General features: G+C 46.0%; 1 protein-coding gene across 13 annotated transcripts in view; it reads right to left on the bottom strand.

Annotated features, from left to right (window-relative positions):
* HTR2C (5-hydroxytryptamine receptor 2C) overlaps nt 1–19,100 on the bottom strand; it is a 238,968-nt gene that overhangs the window by 82,976 nt on the left and 136,892 nt on the right. For 7 of the 13 annotated variants that reach the window (XM_083422642.1, XM_083422644.1, XM_083422646.1 and 4 more), the window contains exons 2-3: nt 10,023–10,143; nt 8,870–8,949 (exon numbers count right to left, since the gene is read on the bottom strand). The gene's annotated coding sequence lies outside the window, so the exon portion shown is untranslated. The remainder of the gene's footprint in view (nt 1–8,869; nt 8,950–10,022; nt 10,144–19,100) is intronic. The other 6 variants (XM_083422639.1, XM_083422647.1, XM_083422641.1 and 3 more) reach the window with 1 other exon arrangement.

Genomic DNA, 19,100 nt, shown 5'->3' with positions numbered 1-19,100 from the left:
GGGTGTGGTCTATGTCATGTGACAAAGACACAGCAAAGACAAAACAGGCTGGGAGGTGCTGGGACTGCGCAATCATTTGGGGCTGCTAAAGTTATTCAGGCCTGACTGCTAACTGTGGAGTCACTCTGGCATGTGACTTAGCAACCAGTTTCTCTCTGTGTTCTCTGTAAGTTTTCAGTCAGAGTCAGTCTGCCTCAGCTGTGAGCAGCGTCAGTATGGAATCTCAGTCAAACTGTTTGGAACCATGTTGTTTATGAATAAGTTTATTTTAACTCAGTAAAGCTCTTATTCTTTCACTTAAAAACTCTGCATTATTAATTTACGCTGCGCATCAGTCTACACAGGTCCCAAGAGCATAGCTGTCAAGGTTTCCCCTTTTTTAAGGGAAATTCCCTTATTCCGAATAGGACTCCTTGCAAGAAAAGGGAAAAGTTGATAGCTATGCAAGTGGCAGAAAGAGTGGTCTAGATGCCCACAGGCTGCTCTCTACATAGCTTGGTGACTAAAAAGCTGTGTGCAAGACACAGGCAGGCAGTGGAAGCAAGCATTTTGAGGGCAGTGGAAGCTGAGGGTCCTGCTCCATTTGCTTTTTATCTGTTTGGCTGCTGCAAATTAGAGAACAGACATCTGAAAGCAAGAAGCAAAATATTCTCCGGATCAATATCTTCGTCTTAAATGTGTCAACAACTCTGGGTAGAAAAGTGTCAAGTTTTCACTTGCAGTTGTAGTGTACTGCGGACTTTGATCTAGCCTCCGGGAGTGTGGAGGGGCATTTTAAATATACCCAGCAGATAATGCTAACTCTTGCATGAGACAGACCTTAGCAGGAACACTCAGGATGGAACAAAATCTGTCAAGTTGACCACATGTGTTACACACACATCTTAAGCAAAAAAGAGGAGGAAACATAAACTGGAGGTTGCCAATTTAACTGGAAAGAGGCAGGGTGGTCTAGTGGTTGTAGTGCAGGTCCTGGTCATCGGGCTTGCCTAGTGCTGTGCACAGAATGCTGAAGAATGCCTGATTGCTGATTGCTAGAGCTTCTGTGCACAGCACTATGCAAAAGCAGTCACCTGACACCAGGGAGTTGCCGCATGATTGACAGGTGGGCCCACCTGTCATACCTGTCTCAATGGGGAATAATAGAATCATAGTTGGAAGGGACCACGAGGGAGATAAGGATCCAGCCCAAGTTTGATCCAGCCCCCCCCCCCCCAGAACAGGGTGCAAATTCCAGCCATTAAGTTAAATTATAGAACTTGGACGGCTTTAATAGAGGACTGAACAAATTCACAGTGGCCTTGCCTCCATAGTCAGAAGCAGCAATGCTTCTGAATACCAGCTGCAGGAAACCACAGGACAGGAGAGTTTTTGAGTTCGGATTCTGATTGCTGGCGTCCCAGAGGTGTCTGGGTAGCAACTGCCGTTACAAGATGCTGGACTAGATGTCTATGGGCCTGATCTATCAGGCCTCGTATGCTCTTATGGGTGTCTCTTTCAACCTTACCTAATTCACAGAATTGTTGTTAAGATGAAATGCAGGAGCAGGAGAAGCATTCATGCCACTTTTGAGTTTCATGGAGGAAAGATAGGATAGAAATGTAACAAATGAAATAAAGACAGGACAAGGGCCAGCCAAAGGGCAACATACATGTCCGCTTGGTTGGGGATGTGAAGTAGGTATAGAAGCAGACTGGGCCAACCTTCCTTCGCTTCCTGCTGCATGGGTTCTCACCCCCCCTCCAGACTCCAGCACAGGTGAAAACCACAATGAATTATTCAGATCAAAGAGACAAGCTGGTGGGGCAGACCATGTGCCACAAAGCTGGTACAGTAGATGAATTTCTTGCCTGTAAGTCATCAACGGCATCATGGTATCTTCTGCCATTTCTACAACAGGACGCAGAAACTTCTTTCCCTATCGTGCATGTGCTTTCTCTCTCACACTCTCAACAGAAAATGAGGGACGAAGTGGGAGAATGCAAAGCAATGTCAATACCCAGATGGCTATGGGATGCGTCAGCGCTGTCATGAGGTTGACAAACAAGCCAGAGATGACAGTTTGCTAGAAGGCAGAGGCTGCATACGAATGCTCCATCCATGATGCCAGAACACAGTGAAGGAAAAAGAGACTCCTGGTATCAGAACTGCTGTGCAGGAATCCCACCAAGGGGACAGAATCGAGCTGAGGCTGTCTTGGTCTGTTGACTCAACTGTTAAAACTATAATGGAACTTGGTTAGCAATGCTTGCTGCTCAGGGAACAGCTAACACAATAACATTAGAAGAGGCTGCTGGAACCAGGCCAGTGACCCATCTAGTCCAGCATCCTGTTCTCACAATGGCCAACCAGATGCTCCCCTGGGAAACCTGCAAGCAGGACTCAAGTGCAATAGCCCTCTCCCTTCCTGTGGTTTCTAGCAACTGTATTCAGAAGCATTACTGCCTCCGAGCGTGGAAGTAGAGCAAAGCGATTGTGGCTGGTAGCCACTGATAGCCCTCTCCTTCATGAGTTGGTCAAATATTTTTTTCAAAGCCATCTAGGCTAGTGGCCACCACTGCCTCCTGTGGGAGCAATTTCTGGACTGCCCAAACCAAGTGTCACATGAGTGACAGAAGAAAATAAAAACCAAAAATCATGTTGTGGCACTTACAGATTGAACAGAATTTATTAGGGCACAAACTTTCATGGGCTATACCTCTCCTTCATCCGATGGAAGGAAATAAGAATATCCTTGCTAGATGAGACCAAGGACAAGAGCATTCTGTTCCAAACACAGAACAGATAGATGACTCTCTGGAAGCCCATAAGCATGACAGCATAAGAAGAGCCCTGCAACTGGATGAGGCCAAAGGCCCATCTAGTCCAGCATCCCATTCTGAAAGTGGGCAGCCCACAACAAGCAGGACCTGAGTGCAACAGCACTCTCCCCACTTGCCATTCCCAACAACTGGGGTTCAGGGGCATAGTTCCTCTTAAAACAAATGAAAGCTGGGAATCTAGGAATTATGGTTCATCCAGATGGAGGGGGCAACTTCCCCCTTTGCCTGTTCTCCCAGTGGATGCCTACGCAACCTGATGATTAAGCCTCTTTAAGCCCCAGTTTTAGTGCAGTACTTGGGTTAGACCCTTGGGCAACCCCGGAGAGCACTATTCCCATTTTACATATTGCAAGCTGAGTCTGAGAGACAGTGACATGTTGTTGTTGTTGTTGTTTAGTCGTTCAGTCGTGTTCGACTCTTGGTGACCCCCTGGACCAGAGCACGCCAGGCACTCCTGTCTTCCACTGCCACCCGCAGTTTGGTCAGACTCATGTTTGTAGCTTCGAGAACACTGTCTAACCATCTCGTCCTCTGTCTTCCCCTTCTCCTTGTGCCCTCCATCTTTCCCAGCATCAGGGACAGTGACATGATTATGGACATTCTACATAGAAACACATCCATGGAGTTTAAGGCAAGGATTTTGCAGGGGAGGCCTGGAACGGTTGCTCTGCAGGGCTGCAGTTGGGGGTGGTAATCTTTGTGAGCCAAGATTTATTTTCTTTAATCAACCACATAGACAGGGATCTCCTCTGGACAGCTATCTCATTTCCCTATGAAAAATGGTGCTTATGGCTAAAAACATGCACATTTCTCTGATATCCTTCCAATGAAATTGTATTCATCCTGCACTGCAAAAGTCAATTTATCTGATGATGCAGCAGCAGCAGCAAATAATGGGTGGAGCTGACAAACAGGTAGGCTTGGAAAATTAATTTTTCTCTGCTCTCCAAATAAGCATATTACTTTGATGCCAAGTTGCATCAATATTGCAGTCTTTTCCTTTTTTTTTTTTTTGCTTCTTTCACATATCACCGGTTCCTTTGGTTTCTGCAGTTACAGCTTGATGGGCAACAGATGAATCAACCGACCTGTTTTCAGCACTAATTGATCATGGTTTGCCATTCCACTTGCTCCTTCCACTCCATTTGCCTGTTTAATACCCACTTCAGGCATGAGAAATATTCCCCTAGTCGCTGAGGCTTGCTGACAAAAGGACCATCAGCTATACATGGCTGAGGCTTTTCAACTTTCCCATTAAACCTCTGTGCAGAACCAAAAAGGTTGCAGACCTGCAAAAGGCTAGAGCACTCAGAGGGATGACGAGAGGCAGAAACAAAAACCCCGCTCCTCTTTTTTCTGGGAATGTCCCCCCACACACACACATTGGCTCAATGTAAGTTCTTAGGAATTAAGGGGGTGGAGAGAGGAGGTTGGCAACGAGTGGGCGCCCGCTTTGGTGCATATGGCATGCTCTGGGACCGGTAGATCATTCTTGCGTTGATGGCAAAGCCTATTTTTACTGGGGGGTTTTGCCTTCTGTGCTCAAATCAAGCAGCCTCCCACACCAGGAGGACTGACTGCAGCACAAGCTTCTGGAAAAGAACAGTCACCAAGGTGCACTCTCTCTCTTTAGCCTTCTTGGTGGGGAAGGATGTCACAGCATTCAAAGGGGGAGCTCAGCCTCCACCATGGCAAGACTAATGGAAAGAGTTTGTTTACCCAATCTGTCATGACCCTGGAGTAGAGTGAAGACTCCTTAGAAAGGGAAGAGCATGCAAGGTCGGCCCCAGAAGCACTCTGAGATGAACCTGAGAGGCCAGTGTGCACTCCTTCTGGCCCAAGGATGTTGGACTGCCATCCTCTAATACAAAGGTCTGCACTACAGAAGACCTAAGTGCCTCCCTTCTCCATCTCAGTATGAGATTACCGGAGAAGGCTGAGCTCCTTTAAGCAGAGCAGTCTTGCAAGCATGGGTGGGCTTAGCAATTAGGTTGCAGCTGCTGCTGAGGCTGGTCTCAACTTCAGCTTGTTCCCTGCTGTGATACCCCACTGGACAGGCTCAAGCCCCCTTCCCATGGGACAGCTGCAAGCTCCTGTCCTCTTTGATTTGGCTTGGCAGTAGGTGATGTAGAAATACTCCTGCTGGCCCTTTTGGTTAGCTTGCTAATGTCCAGAGAAGCTAGCAACTGTTGGATCTCAAATAAGGAGACAGCAGTCCCCCTGTAAACTCTGTATGAACATGTGGCTAAGAAGTTGCCCTTATCACTTGCTGGGTCCAGAGTTTTGAAGCCCCCCCCCAAAAAAAAAACCCCTCATAACAATAGAATCATGAAATTGTAGAGTTGGAAGGGATCCCCATGACAAACGGCCATCCAACCTCTGCTTACAAACCTCCAATGAAGGTGAGTCCACAATCTCCCACAGTGGACTGCTCCACTGTTGAACAGCTCTTACTGTCAGAAGGTTCTTCCTGATGTTTGGTCAGTATCTCCTTTCTTGTAACTTGAAGCCATTGGTTCAAGTCCTACCCTCCACAGCAGCAGCAAACAAGCTTCTCCATCTTCTATGTGACAACCCTTCAGTTATTTGGAGATGGCTATCGTATCTCCTCTCTGTCTCCTTTTTTCTAGGCTAAACATACGCAACTCCTGCAACCGTTCTTCATAAGGCTTGGTTCCCGGATCATCTTTTGCACACACTCCAGCTTGTCAACATCCTCCTTAAAATGTGCCCAGAACTGGACACAAGACTCCAGGTGTGATCTGGCCAAGGCAGAATAAAGCAGTACTATTACTTCCCTTGGCCAGGACACTATACTTCTGTGGATGCAGGCAGAATAACACTGGGGAGGGGGAGGGGCGGTGTTTGCTGCTGCATCACATTGTTACCTCATGTTAATTTTGCGGTCTACTAAGAACCCTAGATCCTTTTCACATGTATTGCTGTCAAGCCAGGTTCTCCCCATCCAGCTTAGGGTAAGCAAATAAGTGTGAGCTGTAGAGAGAGGATTCTGATTGGGTGTGAGGGAAGGGCAATTAGGCAGGGTTGTTAGTCCCTAGTACATACATCTATAAATACATGCACACACATATAACCTCCCTGCACACCAGGGTGGTCCAACCTCTCAGACCAAGTGGGCTGAACACTGAATTAAGTTTCCATATCATAAATCAAGATAGTTAATATTATTTAATATACACTACTAATAAATTAATATTAAATCCTACAGAAGCAGAAAAGGCAACTCACCCTTCCTTCCTTCCTCCCCTTGTTCTTTCCCCGTGTTGAATCTGGGGTCAGAACTACAAATCGTAACATCAGATTGGAATTCCAGATGGTGTGTTCAGGACTTGGAGCAAGTCTCAGTTCATCAATTCCATGTGCTGAGTACGGTATCTGTTCTGACTGCAGCCCTGACTCCATTCCCAACACAGCATTAATGCAGAACAAATTGAGACATATCCTCTCAATAATTAATTCCAAGATTGCCCAAGATTTGTGGGCGAAGAGGGGCCAGGGCCCCAACACCAGTCAACAATATAGGAGCAAAACCATCAGCAGTGTATGAAGCTAGGAAGGAACTCAGAACAAGAGAGAGCCATATATTTATAAGTGGAATGAGGAGGGGGGCAGGATACATAGCACAGCACAACATTTGCACCCCTACTTAAGCAGGAGCCTCATTTAAGTCTATGGGGCTTGCTTCTGAGTAAATACACAAAACAAGCTCAGGTCTTAAGCACTGTCACCACTTCAGCTAAGAGTCTCCCACCCCACCTGACTTCCAAACACACACATAGCCTTTGAGTTCAACTGTAAAGGGGATTCTCCTCAGCCAACTGCCTCCCAGAAAAGTCAGGAAGATCCTAATAATTCTGGCATCACAGGACACCCCCCAAGCCCACCTCAAAAAGGGACAGCCCTGTTTAACCCTCCCTCAAATTCCGCGAGGGGACTCTATTTACCACAGGCAATCCTCCCCCCATAAAGTCACTCTGCCCTTCTAGGTCCCCCCCAGTGACACCCTGCATTTCCTCCTCGCTCACCCCATCCCATATCTGCCACCTGCTCGACTTTGGTCTCCTCAGTGGCTGGCTTCTTTTTGTGTGTGGGCAGCAGCAGCAGCAACCGCATTCCCTCAAGGCCACAGCCACGCTCCTTGGTCACCATGCTGCATGAGGCAGGAGTCTGACCTGGCCAGCAAACTCCTCCCAGCAGTCAGCAGAGGGACACGGCAGAGCTAAAGGTGGCAGTCGCCATAAGACATGTGCAAGTCCCTGCCTGGGCGCCGGCAGCCGCTAGGAAAGTGTGCCTTCTCTTTAGCAAGGGAAGAAGAGACGGCAGACGGGAGCTGCAGCTAGCTTTTACCTATCATGCATTGTTGCCGAGGGCTGCCAAAAAAAGGTGACCCTTGAGCCACATGTTGGACCACCCTGCTTCTCACAATAAAGTAATACATTAGCACGACCACCAAGCTAGAATCCTTCTTCTTAACATGCCGTGTTTTCTATATACAGGGAGCATTTTACATGGAGGAGCATTCAGGGCTTATCCACACTTATCTTTTGTCTACATTTTCTAGGCATGTTCTGTGCTTTAAAGCTTCACGTCGAAGCATCCCTTTTTTGCTCCAGGGCTTCCTCCATGAAAACTCACTCTTTACTGCTAAATTGGAGCAAACAGCAATCCATGGAAAACCTGTGCAATTGGTTGAACTTTAGCTTTAAAGACCAGGCTTTTGCAGGGAAAGCTCTTGGTTTCCAAAAAGAAAAAGAAAAAAAGAGCCCTCTGTCACAGAGCTTTCAAGCTAGCAGACCTTTGCCTGGAAAGCGCTACATGTGGCTAAGCCCACAGACAAGCAAACCCATTTCCTTCCCCAGTGATTCAGCCCAATAGGAGTTGAGTCACATGATTCCCTTAGTTCCTTCCATACAGAACAACCAGTTCTATCAGAACTCCAGTCCTGTGGATCATATTCACCATGAGTGCATTGCAGAGAGCACTCCCATGCAATCCCCCCCCCCCCCCCGTTTAATTAAAAGCAGCCGCAGAGGCATGAATAAAGCAATCCCATTAACAAATTCCAAAGCGGGGGCTGTGCAAATAAGGAGACTCTGCGAAGTTAAAATGTAAGCAACATAAGAAAAATGTCAGGAAAAAACCAACAATTTTTCATTTCTGCAGCCGGGTCATTTATTGGAAATGTTAAGTATGGCTTGCAGATGATAACTAAGTTGACTGCCCTTTGCGGCATTTCCTCCTTTGCCCCTTAGTGCCCAGAATTTGCATTTTAGTATAGTTTAAGAAAATCACTTGAACATGACTCTCATTTGACTTCGGAAGAAGAAACGCGAATAGGCACGGCCTCATTTGCTGAAGCCTCCATTGCAATAAAGCTGCGAAGAGGGGCCGTTCTGGAAGGATCATGTGGAGCTGAAGATCAAAGGTGCCAGAGAGGTTGAGTGGCGCCTTTATGACAAAGTTTTAAGACTGTCAACAGGCAACTCTGCCAGATCACTGCCCCACTGCCCTCTACTTTAGCACAAGCAACCCCTCCAAACCTCCACTGTTAATATTAGGAAAATATGAGCTCAGCTAATACAACACTGCCTTCAACGGAGTCAGGCTACTGGGTCCATCTTGCCAAGATGGGCTACTCCAGCCTTCACCAACCTGGAGCCTGCAAGTGTGGTGTCATCATTAGAGTGCTGGACCAGAACCTAGAAGACCCGGGTTCCAAGTCTTCACTCAGCCCACAAAGCTCACTGGGTGACCTTGGGGATAAAATGTAGACAAGAAGAAGTTTCATGCGACCTTGAGCTCCTTGTGGGAAAGGTGCAATATAAATGCAATAAGTTATAATAAATAAACAGTTTTTGGATTACAGCTTCCACCACCCTCACTGGCCGTTGTGCTGACTAGAGCTGGTGGGAACTGCAGTCCAAAGCACCTGGTGAGCACCAGGTTGGGGAAGGCTGCTCTTAATACAATAACAGCCCCTGACAGTTTGGCGACACAGAAACTATTTTACAGTCTTTTGCAAATACCTTTGATTCTCTGCGGCAGAACATCCAGCCACAATAGAAGCCAGCCGAGTGCAGAGAGGCAAGCCTAGTAGAAGGAAAAGCTACGTAGGAAAAAAAGGCCTTCTGATGTTATTATTTCTATGATTATCATATATATTGGTATTTGTGTCACAGAGTAGCATAAGAAAGAAGCAGGTTGCTGCCCCGATGAATGTACAACCTAAATTTAGAACATGTTTGTGTGCATCTACAATCAAAAAGGGAGAGAAGGGAGAACCAAGGGTAAGAAGAGATGAATTAATGAAAGTCGATGCAGTTTCATGTATTTAAAAGAACACAAATCATTTTTCTTTTCCAGTTGTAGATTAGGACTAAGGGAGTCTTCGCCAGCCTGGTGCCTTCTAGACATTGTATACTTTTTTATTTGTCCATTTCTATCCCACTTTTCCTCCAAGGAGCTCAAGATGGTGTACGTGGTACTCCCCCCTCCCCGTTTTATTTGCCCTACAGCCCTGCAAGGCAGGCTGGGCTGAAGACAGTGAGCTTTCTATAAGCACCGCATCACACAGGATCTCAGTGCTGGCTATGGCAGAAGGGAGCTGTAGTCCAAACCCCCAGAAGGCACCTGGTTGGCGAGGGCTCAACTAAGGGATGAAGCTAAAATCCATGGAAGGATGTGGGATTTGAGGAAGGATGTGAAGAAGAGGAAATATCTGGCCCTTAGAGTTGGTCTTGGAAGGATTTCCAAACAGAAGGATCTAGGAGGGCTATTGCGTGGAAGAGACACCCACTCCCATACCCTCTAACACGCCACCAAGTGAAATCAGGACGTGTGTCTTCTGGGGCCACGGTCCTGCATGAGTCACGGGACTCATGCAAGAAGAGCATAGACCCCCCCATATGTATCTCTATGGGCCATGCTCTCATGGGAGCCAAGTGACTCATGCTAGAGCATGATCCCCTAAAATGGGCATCTTTGGAGTCCATGCTCGCATGCAAGCCAAACAAGACATCCCAGGAGCTAATCAGAAGCCAACATGGCTCCTGTCAATCTGGATGTCCTACTTAAAGCAGTATGCAGTCCCATGGCTTTCACCCTGGTAAGCATGCCAAGACCCTTGGCTCATCTAAATCCCAGTTGGGCCTGCTTCAAACATCTGGGCTTGAGGATTACCTTGCCTTGATCTAGGTCCCACGAAGGTCACTCACACCCCAGTCTGTTGAATGCAGAGGTGCCTGCCAAAAAGGCAAACTAGGCACTAGCATCTGGCTCCAGGATGAGATGAAAGTTCCACCTGCAGGAAGGAAAGAGGAAGACCTCTCAGTAAGTTCAGAAAACTCTTTGTAGGGCACAAAGTTTGGGGAAAGAAAGGGAGAGATTTGCCCTCCATGCTGCCCCCTGTTCATTTTTTGACTGGATTCTCATGCATGCCCCACACATTTCAGAACCACCATAAATTCTCTCCCCATTATCTGGCAAAAAAGCCACATGAAAGCCACAAAATAAAGACCAGTTGCAGTCACCACTTATCTATTTTGCTTCTTAACCAAGCCAGGTAAATGAAATGCTCACTTTTCAAAGATGGTGTTGTGCACAAAGGGAGAGGGGCTTTAGCTCACTTCCCTCTGCAGCACATGCAGAAACTGCAGAACCCACTATTAGTCTTGAGAGCTCAATCTGTCAGAGCCTGTCTTTGCATGCAGGGGAAGTCCATAACTCAGCCCATGGGTTGAGACCCACTGGCTCCCCTCACCTGGTTTAGCTGACCGGTGGAAGCCATTCTAAGGGTGTGACCACTGTCACATGCTGACAGCTTCTAGGAGTCCCAAGTGAGAGCTGAGTGGAGGCTGGGGACCAAAAGTGGGCAAACCACCCCAGAAGGAGCACCACGTGTCCTCCACCAGAGGAACTACACTTTCTCTAACACTTCTTAAACCCCAAATAATAACACTAATAATCAATTATTTTCTAAAACAAATATTCTGGCCTTTGAGCCTGCCCGTTCATTGTACTCTTTAATCTGGATGTCATCATGCCGCCTTAAGGGACCAGTTTGCACATTTTAGTGATTTTAGGAAGTTTGTTCAAGGTGGTGTCTAATAAGAAAATAAAGTATGAATAAATCATCCAACCTCATTAACAATGTATGAATTAACATGAAAGAATGCTACAGCACAAAGATCTATCCACCCAAAGGCGAATGTGTAAATACTGAGTTTAAAGTACGCATTCCAGAAAGAAAGGAAGATGTGGAACACTTGTTTGCAAAGAAAACCTTTAACTTGTGCCTGGAATCTTACATGGTAAGGCTCTTCCAGCATGCCCCCATGCTGGATGCAGCCGCCGGAGCTGGGAGATCCTGTGTGTTCAGATAACATAATTATAAGAGCCTCTTCAGGATTTCTGATACCACGTACTATAATCACACAAGGGAGGGGGCTGTCGAGACAAGAGCATAAGCTGTGTCTACACACACATACACACACACACACAAGTGTAGAGTGGGTTGCCAATGCTGCTGCTGAAGCGCCCCCCCCCCCGCCCCACTGAAGCTAAGCAGGGCCATGCTGTGCCACCTGCTCCAGGGCCCAGAGACCATCAGCAGCTGGCAGGGAGGGAAGGACAGGGAGCCAGGGATGAGGCCTGCCAGGATGTGCCCTCTCTCCAGTGTCCTAGAACCACTCAATCAGCATGAAAAGGGAGCTTTTTCAGCCACTGAGAAGAGGTCTTCTCACCCTGTATGCTGATGGGAGCCAATCAAGGTGGAAGGAGGTGAGTCAGTCACTAAGGATGGGCTTCCAGGGTCACTCTGGAGAAGGTGCACAGAAAGACCACTGTTCTCTGTGCTCCAAAGCTGAGCATTTAGGTACACTGAAAACATAAGGTTCTTTCAGTTTCAAGAGAGTGGTGTGCAAGTTATGTTATGTACAAAGAGCTTCAAGGAAAACACAACTTGGCTTACCACTCTGAAAGATATTAGAGCACTCAAAATCATTTTCCCATGTACATGCACAGAAAATAGATCTAGCTGAAAGGCAACACATGGAGATCTGCACTGATCATTGCAATGCATCTATTATTATTATTATTATTATTATTATTATTATTATTATTATACTGCATAATCTTAGACGGTTGTATATCTTAGAAGGAGCATGCCTGCCAATAATCACACAGGTCAAAGATGGAGTTAACTCTTTACTAGCAAAAAACATGAACTCTACAGTCTTGGTTAAGTGTCAGGCCTAATGAGCAGAGGAGCTCATTCCCAGTGGTCTTCCTCCATGTAAATCACTTGCCAACACTGAAAGTCCCTGCCTCCTTACCACGGCTTTCCTCAAGCAACTGGAGACTCCACCTGCAAGCAACTAACCTCTCTTCTGCCCTTTTCATGCCTCTTCTGGTTCTGGGAGACAAGGGGGCAGGGGAGCTCATCACAGCAGGAGGGGGAGACACTTGTGACCACCAGCCAGACTCATCTCTGACTCTTGGCCTCCCTCCTCCCACTCTCCTGCTTCAGCTTCTGCCTCCGATTCTGGACTTCTCTCTGCCACAGACTCTCCCAGTTCTCTAAGCCCTGTTACCACTTCAGCTTCTGGCACCTCCCCTTCCCAGTCTTCCCTCTCATCTCCCTCTGACCACTCAGCATTGTGCAGCTACCACTCCCCAGGCTCAGAGCCTTCTCCCCTTGAGGGTTCCCCAAATGGTTCTTCCTACCATTCTTCTGCATCCAACTAGTTCGTGACAGGGACATGGCTGTGAGGGGGAGTGGGTGGAGTATCATGAAGAGATCCTGCACTTCTGAATTTGCCAGTACACCAATGTCCCACACCTGAAGGTGAACCCTCCCTTTTTTTGCACCCAATTTACAAAATAGCCACACAGATGTGTAAAATTCTGCATGCTCCTTTAAAACCCACAGAAGCAGAAACTGGGAAAGGACTGTGCCCTTTCCATGCCACACATTTCATCTGTGCTTGCTCTTTCAACCTGATAGCATTCATGTGCGGGGTTTTTTATGTTCAGGAAGACAGAAACATAAAGAAGGAGAGCCTTCGCCCTTCACCCGAGGGCACAGATTGATATTTGCTTGCAAGGGAGTGAATCTCTGAACTGGTAAAAGCAAAGGTTTAATTAATTAATGAGAAAAGCTGGCAGAGATATTTAAGAAGAGGCAATTATAAGAGTGGGAGCAATATTGTGGGAGAAAGTATACAGAAGAGAATTTGCACAAAACTTCTCTCTCTCTGTCTTTATAAGCATCATCTTGGAAATGAGCCCACTGAATGATAACTCCTTTGTGGGCACTTTCACGGGAAGCAGAGCCGTTTCATGGGGTATTGATACCTCTGGGCTTGGAAGCACCTTACATATGCATTTTTTAAAAAGAAAAAATCAGTGATGGCCTGGATGTTTGCTTTACTCCAACCATGCACCCCCCATCCATTTTCTAGACAAGTCATAATAAGGCTGGTATTTCAAGAAGCCATACTACAGTGGTACCTCCGGTTAAGTACTTAATTCGTTCCGGAGGTCCGTACTTAACCTGAAACTGTTCTTAACCTGAAGCGCCACTTTAGCTAATGGGGCCTCCTGCTGCTGCTGCGCCGTCGGAGCACGATTTCTGTTCTCATCCTGAAGCAAAGTTCTTAACCTGAAGCACTATTTCTGGGTTAGCGGAGTCTGTAACCTGAAGCGTATGTAACCTGAAGCATATGTAACCTGAGGTACTAGGCATTTAAGATGAGCACCATCAGCCAGCTAGGACAGAATAGCAAAGAGAATGCATTTCATGACCAGAAAGGGGGTGGATTGGACGACCCTTGTGACCCCTCCCAACTCTACAATTCTATGGTTCTATGATTTGCAGCGTGACATAGAATCGGCCCCAGACATATTTTTAACTTGGATTCCGAACTTCACCTACAGAGTGGCAGTGTAGGCATCTTGACCCAAGCTCTTGGCACAGCAGCCATGTTTCAATGCCTTCCCCTCAGTTTCCCCCAAAAATCTAGCAGACAGAGCTCAGTGTTTAGAGGGAAACACCTAGGCTATTCCATCAGCTGACCCTCAAGGGCCACCCAGATGCCCCTGGCCCCTCCAAAGCAGCGGCTGCCCTCTTTGCTGCTGCTGCTGCTGCTGCTGCTGCTGCTGCTGCTCAGGTGATTCCTGTTCAGCTGAAATGGGGAGGGGAAGATGAGAGGGAGGGCAATCTTAGTCCTGAAGGAGCCAGCCAAAGAACCATCAAATCCAGGGCCAACAAGATGCCTATGGGAACCCTGCAAGCAGTACCTAAGCACAAGAGCCTTCTCCCCACTTGTGATCCCCAGCAGCTGGCATTCAGAAGGCACAATGCAGTCAGCAATAACCTTATCCTCCAGGAATTTGTCTTTTAAAACCACCCAAGCCGGCAACCCCCATTACCTGTTGTGGGAGTGAGTTCCACATGTGATATGCAAAGAAGTACTTTCTTTTCTCTGTCCTCCTGAATCTTCTCACCTCCTGCTTCACTGGATGGCCCCAAGTTCTAGTGCTATGAGGGAGGGAGGAAAACTTTTCTCTATCCACTTTCTCCACACAGTGCCTAATTTTTTTTTTACACCTCTATCATTTCCCCTCTTACTTGTCTTTTCTCTAAACGAAAAAAAGCCCCAAATCTTATAACCTTTCCTCTGAGGGAAGCTTTGAAGCTGTACAATATCCTTTTTTTGCACTGAGGTGACTAGAGCTGTACACAGTACTTTCAAGTGCTGTCACACCACAGACTTGTATAACAGCATTATGATATTATAACATTCCCCTGGGTGATCTTCTCCCCCTCCACCAGCAGATCAGGAATCATTTGAGCAGCACAGAATAGGGAGCTCTCTCTCTCTCTCTCTCTCTCTCTCTCTCTCTCTCTCTCTCTCTCATTGCAGGGGGGGAAACCCTCAAATCGATTGTGAAAAAATTGTGAAGATGGTGGGTGGGTGAGCAACCTCACACACCTTGGGGTATGCTGCTTCTGACCACTTTCCCCCAAAGGGAATGCAGAACTTGAGAAGAGTGGGAAGGATTCCCAATCTGGCATATAGGAGGACATTGTTACAGGTCTTTGGTCTCCACAGTAGAAACTATTGCAAATGGAGTTCTCCACCCATCCAATAATTCATCTCTACCTGCTTGGTCCCCAGTAAGTAATGTTGTGCATGCCCCAATCACTGAGCAGCGAGAGGCTTCAGGGGTGCCCACACTTTACTCAGGAATTGGTTTCCTTGAACTGAAGGCAAATTGAGACTGTGGTGCCTTTAGAATATATGGTTTTATTTGAGCATAAGATGGAAGGGCTCACAGCACTAACACCCCAAGAAATCTTGCCTCCCTAGTAGATTTCCAAAGAAGTTCCAAGCTCAGCTTTGGGTCCAGCACAAAGCCAGACACGCCTCTGCATTCAGCTTCCCACACAAGCCAAAACCTCATGATCACACAAAAAATTCCCTTGACCTATTGCTTTCCATCCTAGGATGATGTGGCATCCAGCCAAGTGAGGTGGAAAAAGGCCATGCCCATTTGTCTCTATGGCAACTTCTTTGGCCATGTAAATACCGGTAGTAGCATTTAACTGGATAACCAAGGCTGGTTCAGCAGCCTCTTCTACTGGATTCTAAACTATATTAGATACAGGATCACAAGCCTGGAAGGAACCCACAGATATCATCCACACTGACCCTCAAACCTATAACAATGATATGAAGAGAGACAGTGAGCAACATCCCATATTATAGTCTGCTATAGTATCTTTGAACACCAGAGCTGATTAGGGTTCAGAGTCCCTCCCATCCCTATATCACACCAATTTCCTTTTGTTTCAAAACCCTTGCTGGTCTCAGAAATGGTGCTTGGAGTTGAAAGTCACTTTCCCATAGCCAAACCTACCACACAAAGTTATCATGGTGAAGAAGCTCTACATTCCACAACTACCACCCTGAGGTATTTTGCAGGAAGGCTGGGGAGGCACACAAATCTTTAAATACAACATCTATGCCTGGGGTAACCAAATGAATAGCTCCACAAAGAGTGCTAATATTCAGGTCAGGGCAATACAAAATTGAAGAAAACTAATCACAATGGATTTAATCCAGATTATATCAGTTGAACTCAGATGCCATTGAAATCAGTTAGACAAGTTGGTCATCATCATGACTTAACTCTCTTTGATGGAGACACAGTTTGGCTGATTTAGTCTGGATTCAACCTACTGTATTCTGAAGCCTCTCTCTAAAAGCAAAGCCCATCATTTTATGTTTCTCCCCCCCCCCCTAAAAAAAATCAGGACAAAGCAAAGGGATGATGGGTGGCACAATATGTAGGAAAATGCAATGTGTTTACAAGAGAATAAGTCAACTTTTAGATGAATACAGATGAACTCCCATGATGGATGGGAGAAATATTACGTCAGGAGAGCTTTTACATGGAAAGAGTAACAGATAGGTTTATCAGGTCCTCTAGCTGATTTAGCAGAATATTTTAATACCTAAAACTGAGTAATATTTCATTCTTTCTTCTAATATGAACACAGTCCTTTGACTCCAAAGTAGCCCTGCTAAGCAAAACAGACATGCTCTGTAGTTAAGTGGGTATATTTGATTGTAGCTTTTCTTTCTATCCAAGAGCCTATGATTTAGGTCCATGTTGCCTGCTAGCATCATTCAGAGCACAGTGCCAACAAAACAAAGCTATAAACTTCAAATATTGTCAGCAGCATTGGGGTTGATCTGAAAGGGAGGAATCCCCCAACCCCAAGACTTTAAACAGCTGGAATTATTTTTTGGGGAGTGTATAAAAGCATTCGCCCATTCAGAGTGAGGAGAGATAAGTTGCTGTCACTCTGAACTGGTTTTCATGACCAAATATGAATTCAATCTGTAGCATTATCTTAGCATTGCTCCAGAATCACTTCCAAGGAAGAAGCACTCCCAGTTACTGATCAGGCTGTGAATGTAGCGCAGTGCAGACAGCAGTAATGTTGATGGTGGGCGAGTGGGAAAACATGTTTCCCTCTCACAAAAAGCCTTATTTGCCCAGCCAGGGCAGAAGGATTGTTGCAAGAAAGACACAGCAGGATGGAATTGCTTAACCCCTTTCCCACTAGGGGTGGGCAAATTTCAGTTCAGTGCAAATTTGGCCCCATAAACACACTTTTGTGAAACCATTTCCCTTTACTGTATATTGTACAGTTCTGCATTTTATATGGACACTTTCCCTTAATATATATATATATTTCCACAGACTTCACTAGGCTGGAGGGCTGCATTGCAAAATTCAGAAGCACTTCAGTTCACATCTTGTTTTGGGATGTGTGAATTAGGTAAATGCAACCTGAATCAAATCTATCCTGTGCCCATATCTCCCTCCAACCCATTGGTTCTCCACTACAGATTCCTCCAAACACATATACCAGGCAATTTTAATCATGTTGCCCCACCTCAACCAGACTCAAAAACTGGAAATAAACACAACTTCAGCAGGGAGTGGGGTTAACTGCCTCAGCAGAGGACGTTTGCAATGGAGAAAGGTGCAATAGGGATGATGCTAATTTAGCCTTCTCCCCGCTTCCACCCCAGATACGTTCATCTCACAGCAGACTGCAGCACATTTCAAGAGAGAGAAGCAAAAGAGGATGGGAGAAATCTTAAGATATTGCAGTCCATGCCAGACTTTGCAACTGCAAAAGTGGTGGGTAGCCTGCTTCCTCCCACCAAAGGAGTCAAATAATTTGTATACTTAGGGTTGGTGTACAAGCCTACAGTTTCTTGTTTTTTATTTAAAACATCAAGAACATTATGCACAGCCACCTGCCCTTCACACCAAGCCCATTTTTCGAGAGAAGGATTTGCACCTCGCAGGCGTTATATTTGGCAGTAATCAAAATGCAAGCCACGGACAGCCAGCCACAGGCAAAGAAAGAATAGAAAATATGCCAGATGTATTAGAGACAGGGAAAACGTAACTGACAAGGCAGAGGGATATGGGTGGTGGTGGTGGGAAAGAACTGACAGCATGGATGAAGGAAATGCCAATGAGACTGGAGGATGGTTGTCAATCAGCCAAAAAGTCCTACTTAAGCCAGCCTCAGTTCACACAAATGTCAGCCTTTAAATAAAGTTAGTCTTCCACTCTCACTTCACAAACTAGGAAGAGCATAGTTACTGCTGACCTTTAAAGCCCTAAACGGCCTTGACCCTGAAGGAGCATATCCATTTTCATTGTTCAGCCCGGACACTGAGGTCCAGCTCTAAGGGCCTTCTGGCCGTTCCCCATTGTGAGGTTATAGGGAACCAGCCAGAAGGCCTTTGCAGTAGTGGCGCCCACCCTGTGGAATGACCTCCCATCAGTTGTCAAGGTGATAACAACCATATGACTTTCTGAAGACATCCCTGTATAGGGAAGTTTTTAATGTTTGCTGTGTCTTTATATTATGCTGGAAGCCACCTAGAATGGCTGGGGCAACCCAGTCAGATGGACAGGCTGCCATTATTATTATTATTATTATTATTATTATTATTATTATTATTCCAGTTCTGTCGAGTGCTAGGAGCCTGGATTTTAGCTGAGCAAAAATGGAGATGTTTAACCTGCACATCTGGTGGAGCTTGTTAGATTTGATGGAGCTCAGTTGATGTCTTATGCCTCAATACCTTGTGCTCCCTACACACATCTACTCAGACCCAACATTCATCACCTGAGGCCCTTCTTCATGTGCCCTTTTGGGGAAAGTGAAGAGGATGGTTACTGAGTTCAATAGCATCCATATTTATATAAAGCAATTAAGCCTGCAACTGAGGGGGTATTCCTAGCCAGAAGAAGAAAGGGCATGATTCTTACTCTGGGTGTAGGGAAATTGCACTAAAGGGTCGCCAATGACTGCTAAGGCAATGAACAGTGAAAAACATGGTTCCTTGGGATTGTTTGAGAAATTTTGCACATGGAGAGAGAAAGCCACCAACATTTGGGAATGGAAAAGTTCTGAAAGAACTTTAGCCTTAGCTCAATTTTAAAACAGGCCTTGATAGCAAATTGTGGGAGACTATAAAAGTGCAACAAGCTGACAGTTATTTAGCCTATTATTATATTTTGACAACCATGGAAAGGATTGTATGGATTTATTTGGATTTATTAATGTACATATTTCCTCGAACAATGGGTTTTGTTCTTAAGGAGAGCCTCCTATGCATTTGTTCACAGCAAATCAGGGTACATAATGTAAAGTGA

Source organism: Podarcis tiliguerta, assembly GCF_965153285.1.
Source record: "Podarcis tiliguerta genome assembly, chromosome: Z".
NCBI lineage: Eukaryota > Metazoa > Chordata > Lepidosauria > Squamata > Lacertidae > Podarcis > Podarcis tiliguerta.
The sequence above is the reverse complement of the archived record's forward strand: the minus strand, read 5'-3'. Positions and strand labels throughout refer to the sequence as shown.